Raw genomic sequence first — 6973 nt, forward strand, 5'->3', positions numbered from 1 at the left:
AGCCACGGGTCGTAACACATCTCAAATGTAACGTCCACTGTTCAAAATGCCGTTAATGCGAACAAGAAGTGACCGAGACGTGTAACCAATAGCACCCCATACGATCACGCCGGGTAATAGCCCAGTATGGCGATGACGAATACACGCTTCCAATGTGCGCTCACCGCGATGTCGCCAAACATGGATGCGACAATCATGATGCTGTAAACAGAACCTGGATTCATCCGGAAAAATGACGTTTTCCCATTCGTGCAACCAGGTTCGTCGCTGAGTACATCGTCGCAGGCGGTCCTGTCTGTGATGCAGCGTCAAGGGTAACCGCAGCCACGGTCTCCAGGCTGATAGTCCCTGCTGCTGCAAACGTCGTCGAACTGTTCGTGCAGATGGTTGTTGTCTTGCAAACGACCCCATCTGTTGACTCAGGGATCGAGACGTGGCTGCACGATCCGTTACAGCCATGCGGATACGACGCCTGTCATCTCGACTGCTAGTGATACGAGGCCGTGGGGATCCAGCACGGCGTTCCGTATTACCCTCCCTAACCCACCGATTCCATATTGTGCTAACAGTCATTGGATCTTAACCAACGCGAGCAGCAATGTCGCGATACGATAAACCGCAATCGCGATAGGCTACAATCCGACCTCTATAAAATTCGGAAACGTGATGGTACGCATTTCTCCTCCTTACACGAGGCATCACAACAGACGTTTCACCAGGCAACGCCGGGCAACTGCTGTTTGTGTATGAGAAATCGGTTGGAAACGTTCCTCATGTCAGCACGTTACAGGTGTCGCCACCGGCGCCGACCTTGTGTGAATGCTCTGAAAAGCTTATCATCTGCATATCACAGCATTTTCTACGTGTCGGTTAAATTTGGCGTCTGTAGCACGTCATCTTCGCGGTGTAGCAATTTTAATGGCCAGTAGTGTAGTTCTAAGTCTCGGAGGCTGATGAACTCACATGTTAAGTCCCATAGTGCTTCGAGCCATTTGAACCATTTTTTTGATCGAGTAATAAATTAAATCATCTGCTGACCATTTGTTCCAAAGCAAGCTTTTGGGAGGTTTTCGAATGATACAACGTGCCCTGTCGGGTAGCAATAAACACGAAAATGAAACACTGTGTTGTTTCCTTTTTTGGAAATGGCCTACCGGCGAAAGCATTTAGCACGCTAACAGACATCTGTTCCATTACGCAATGACAATGGCTTCAAACCGTCGATTTCAAGATCTACGAAAAATCTCAGCTATAGATTAAAAAGAAAACATTAAGCGAAAACCAGATGGAGAAGAAAAATTAAACGGAACGAACATCGACTATGTTTGATTCCCCCACTGCAGTTAACTTCGCGATTTGTTTCTGTGCTGCATACTCGCAGGTGTGTTTTGAGTAGCGTAAAATATACACTAAATATTCGATTACGCCGTTCTTTGGGTATGTCGTGACAATCCCATTTCTGGATTGGTACGGCATTCTCACTGGTAAATAAATGAAGTGGATCCATTAATTGTGCTTCAATTATCCATGTGCTCGTTTAAGATGGGTTAGTACGGCAAGTTTACTAAGTGGATGGAGATGTGGTTTAATTACGTCTGTTCTTCCTTCAGGTTGAATTGGTACGGCATCCTCGCTGCACATAGTTAACGAAATAAAAGTGAACTCATCCGATACGGGTCTAATTACGGTTCTGTTCTTCCTTCACGGAGTCGGCCTTTCCTTTTTCGACCTAGGTTCCTCTGTGTTTTCGGATTGTAAATTCCGTTTCTTCTTCGGTAGAGAAAGTATTATCAGCTACCTATCGTGCACAACCATTTCGCTATTAACATCATATCCTGACAACAAACCGAAGCCCGTCCTCTGCCTTACCTTCAAATGGCATCCCTTCACAATTTTACATGCAGAGTGGCATTGTAACAATGAATTATTAATGCTGTTGTCATAAAGCACGATTTTGTCGCTCCGTTAACTGCACAATACTAAATTTTCGCCTTTTTTAAACTCCATCTTGTGCAAAACACAATGTACTTGTTTTTTATCGAGCCATTCATGACTCCTATGCGTCATCTTTTGATGGTCTGAATTTATTTTTGTAAAATATCATACAAAGATAATGCCTCCTTGTAGGAGATGACTACCTCATCATATAAAACACCTCACATATCTAGATACATCTCAATCCCTTCCCCTCTCTTCTCTAGCACACACACAACAGCCTAGATGCACATACAGACAACACACTTTTAAAGAAAGGGGAGCGTCTCCACAATTCGAACGTTAGTGTTAACAGAAAATTATATCCACATTCCAAATATTATGGTAAATTATAGCATATATATATATATATATATATACTACGTGACACCTGTCGGCAACACTGTATAGACTTTTCGACTAGAATATAAAACTCCATTCTTAACATCACACAGACATGCATCCTTAATTCACTTTCATTGTTAGCCATGAACAGCACTAGGGATTGTTGGTATGTAAGTGTAAGAATCTCACTTTTCTGATGAAGGGATTGACAGGTATTCGGTTACCAGATTTACACAATTTTCATACTGGATGCTTCAATATGACAACTGTAAGCGTAACGACATGAAGGTGATGGTTCAAATGGCTCTGAGCACTATGGGACTTGATATCTGAGGTGGTCCCCTAGAACGTAGAACTACTTAAATCTAACTAACCTAAGGACATCACACACATCCATGCCCAAAGAAGAATTCAAACCTGCGACCGTAGAAGTCGCGCGGTTCCGGACTGAAGCGCCTAGAACCGCGCCCGGCCCATGAAGCTGAGACAGATGGAAAACAGTAAGTAGACTGTTTATTATTACAAAAGAAGCCGCCATAACTGTTAATACATATTGCACTTTGAGACGAGATGGCCAATACCTTCACGGAAAATATTTGCGTTGCTTACGGAACCATGATTTTAGCCATGCGTCGACCTCTTCCTCCGAAGCAAACCGGCTCCCAAGAATGTCTTTCTTCAGGGACTCAAAAATGTGGACATCCCACGGAGATAGATTGGGACTGTATGGGGAACGTGTAAGTGCTTCCCAGCGAAACTTCTCCAGCTTAGCTGAAACAGCTTTGGAAACATGTGGACGGGCCATATCCCCCACACGGTCCATACCTCTCCCTGCGCGTTTTCCATATTTTTGGAGCGCTGAAGATGGACATTTGTGGCCGTCGATTTGCCTCAGCGGACGAGGAGCACCTTTGGGTACAATCGTGGTTCCGCAGGTAGCCACAAACGTTTTTCCGTGAAGTGATTTATCGTCTTGTCTCCCAGAGAATTAATGTATTAACAGTTAAGGCGATTACTTCTGAAATAATAAGTAGTTTGCCTACTTCATTCATCCGTCTCATTTTTATATGACCATCCCTTCCACATGTTTTACTTTATCTGTGTTTCTCATGATGATTACACCTTAGAACAGTAGTGTACGCAAAGTGTGCTAGCAATCGCACCTCCACTTCGGGACGATGGACGATGACACACGTTTGTAAGCTCGAAACAGGCAGAACTGAACTTTTTTTTTTTTTTTTTTTTTTTTTTTTTTTTTTTTTTTTTTTTTTTTTTTTTTTTTGCTCGTCTCACATGGAGCTTACACAGTGGATGGTCATCGGTCTTTACTTCTGGCAGCTGTAAGTCATTTTTGCATGACATTATGTTTTGTACATACGAAGACAGTAACGTGTTCTCGAAAGAACAGTTACTGTTGATGACCGTGCAGCTTTTCCCTGGAATAAATTATGACTAACTTACAACCTCAGCTGCCGACAGGTGGTGTTGATACACCTCGATGTGGACAGCTGAAAATGTGTGCCCCGACCGGGACTCGAACCCGGGATCCCCTGCTTACAAGGCAGACGCTCTATCCATCTGAGCCACCGAGGACACAAATGAATAGTGCGACTGCAGGAACTTATCCCTTGCACGCTTCCCTTGAGACTCACATTCCCAACTGTCCACAATTCTACATATGTATTGTACTTTATAGACATTTGCCCATACAGTCATTACTCGCGCACGCTTTGGCGGTTCCCGTAAGAGCTGTCCACATCGAGGTATAACAACAACACCTGTCGGCAGCTGAGGTTGTCAGATAGTCATCATTTATTCCAGGGAAAAGCTGCACGGTCTCTCAACAGTAACTGTTCTTTCGAGAACAGTTACTGTCTTCATATATATAGTTAAAGGCTACCCAGCCATTGACCTTCGTCTGCGCGAATGCGCACAGGTTGCCCAAACTCTTACGGGAATCGCCAAAGCGTGCGCGAGTAATGAGTGGGTGGGCAAATGTCTATAAAGTACATTACATATGTAGAATTGTGGACGGTTGGGAATGTGGGTCTCACGGGAAGCGTGCAAGGGATAAGTCCCTGCAGTGGCGCTGTTCATCTGTGTCCTCGGTGGCTCAGATGGATAGAGCGTCTGCCTTGTAAGCAGGGGATCCCGGGTTCGAGTCCCGGTCGGGGCACACATTTTCAGCTGTCCACATCGAGGTATATCAACAACACCCGTCGGCAGCTGAGGTTGTAAGTTAGTCATTATTTATAATGTTTTGTGTTTTGTAACATTAAGGATCCAACTGTTTGTGTAAAGCTGTTTCACAGTTGTTCTGCCTGTGTGTGGAACTGATGTGTTTAGCCCCTTTTATCACCACAACGCCAACACGAACAAGCAAGTCAGGTTTTGAAGTGTCTTGAATTAATTAAGCCGAATGCTTAGTTGCTTTGTAAATATGACGGACGTTTCTCATCGAGCCATATACGTTATCTCGCATTTCTAGCTGCTTCTCTCACACAAATAATGATAAAAATTCAGAAATTCAAGGTCGCCATCAGCCCAAGCCCTTCCTAACCATTTGGAAAAAAACGGAACTGGAAAATTATTAGTTTAATTGCATTAATCATTTAATTACAAGTATGCAAATTTCTTTAAGTAGCCAGATAAATAGCTCTCCATGTGCATGAAGCAACTTGATTAATTCAGGATTGGAAATCGGAGTAAGTGAGTAAGATCAACACCACAGAATTTATATTACACGTAGATTATTTATTGTATCTAAGTATCTGGTTGCGCATCCTGACTACACACAACTGGTGCCTGACTCAAAATATTTAAGTAAGCATTACGTGAGAATGTAACAGAGTACAATTTAACTACAGCAAGGAGGAAGACAGAGGACGGGGGTTGGAGACAATGATACTATCATCTCCTTTGCATTCATACCATAAAAATATCTCAGTGAGATTCGCATTACGATTCCACGCATACGCTATTCTGGACAGATGTTTAACCCATACACGAGGCTGTGCGATAATTATTTAACGTACTAACTGCGTCTGCTGCTTGCATACGGCCGAACTAGAGCAGGTGGTGCATTCTGACCCAAACTGTTGTGCTGCTTTGTAGAAACCGCGCGAAAGAACAGATATTCTTGCACAAATTATAGCTCATTAAGCAATCAAACTGTGAAAATAAGGCCCATTGCGGTACCGTGGTGGACCAGAAGGGTCACTGATTACCAAACACGTGACACAAAATCGACACACAAATACAAAAGCAACTTCCAAGAAATATAAGATTAAAAATCATACTCGCTTCTACACACTACTACACTCAGGTACGGTTGAAGTGATCCTAACCAGCTTTTCCTTATAAGGTTTACCGTTTGAAATTCTGCTTCATCGTTGTGCAAAATGAACAAAGTAACTTCCACACTTTTAACTCAAACACCCAAAAATCGCCTATTTAAAGCAATATAATTATGGTACCTTCGGAAAAATAACTCGATTTACACGCTTCAGTTAATCTGAAGTTCTTAAGTATTTCGACAGTTAAACGTAAGGAAGTCCTAACTCAACCTGCTTCCTATCACCTGAAAACCCCCTTAAGAGCTACCATCCGTACTCACCAAGCGTTCACCGAAGAGTTCCCCTTTCTCTTTCGAGATTACCTAGCTCCCCGTGCAGCGGAAGCTACCAGAGGGGTAGCCCTCCGTCACCAACCCCACACACAAAAACAGCCTTCGACTAAGATGGGTAAACCTCTCTGTCCAGGTATTGCAGACCTAAGTTGGTCATCCTGTGCTCGAACGAGAAGCAACATCGTCTGTTCCCAGCAGACGATGACCAACTCAGCGTGTCCCACAAAACAAAACAGAAACCCCACATTAAAACACACATATAATATTCAATAGGCCTTATTTGAGTGCTCAGTCTTTCTGGAAGAGTTCATGAATTGAGCTAAAGTCAGGTAGTAAAGTGAGTAAGTTGTACCGAACTCGACAAGCGTCTTATGAAAGGACTTCACAGAGACGTTTCACAGTCCTTGTGAAACCTAAGCTTTTCAGTCTGCCTCTATAGACCATGTTGGACCCTAGTCTTCCTGTCGAAATTCTGGCCTGCATTTCTGACGTCTTCCTTCCGTTACAGACATTTCCATCTCTCGGTAGGATAAGCGAATTATAATGAATAACGATAATAATAAAAAAAAGGGCACGGCATTCCAGCTTTGATTTCCTCCTCCGCCAACAACCAGACCCGGAGAGGCCTTCAATTGGGCAAGCAGCTTTTTTTCTTCTTCCCGTTTCCCTTTCCGCGGATTTCCCACAAAAGACGCGCGGACAGAGCAGCTAGGTTGAGCACAGGCCGTGTCTCGCGCGGCAGAACATTAATTTGCGGGGACGGCGGCGGCGGCCCCGTTTGATGTGCCGGTCGGGGGTTGCGAAGGCGCAGGGGTTAAAATCAAAAGGCAAATTGCGCGGCTTCTGCTGCAGTCCGGCTCTCCGCCGCCAGATTGCTCGCTCGCCGCCGCCACCGCCCCCCCACCCTCCCCCCCAGCACCTTAGCCGCGTCAGATTGAGCATTGCCTGATTCCTCAAAGGAAAATTACCCCCTCCCCTCCTTGCCCTCACGCACCCCCTCATTATCCATCTCCGTCTGTTCCGCCG

At 44.4% G+C, this 6973-nt stretch overlaps 2 non-coding genes across 2 annotated transcripts; one reads left to right on the top strand and one right to left on the bottom strand.

Moving 5' to 3' along the window:
* Window positions 1-3838: 3838 nt before the first annotated feature.
* Trnat-ugu (transfer RNA threonine (anticodon UGU)) lies at window positions 3839-3912 on the bottom strand. Its single transcript has one exon. It is a non-coding gene; the product is annotated as a tRNA-Thr (tRNA).
* A 509-nt stretch (window positions 3913-4421) lies between these two features.
* Trnat-ugu (transfer RNA threonine (anticodon UGU)) lies at window positions 4422-4495 on the top strand. Its single transcript has one exon. It is a non-coding gene; the product is annotated as a tRNA-Thr (tRNA).
* Window positions 4496-6973: the final 2478 nt, after the last annotated feature.

Source organism: Schistocerca serialis, chromosome 12 (genome assembly GCF_023864345.2).
Source record: "Schistocerca serialis cubense isolate TAMUIC-IGC-003099 chromosome 12, iqSchSeri2.2, whole genome shotgun sequence".
Lineage (NCBI taxonomy): Eukaryota > Metazoa > Arthropoda > Insecta > Orthoptera > Acrididae > Schistocerca > Schistocerca serialis.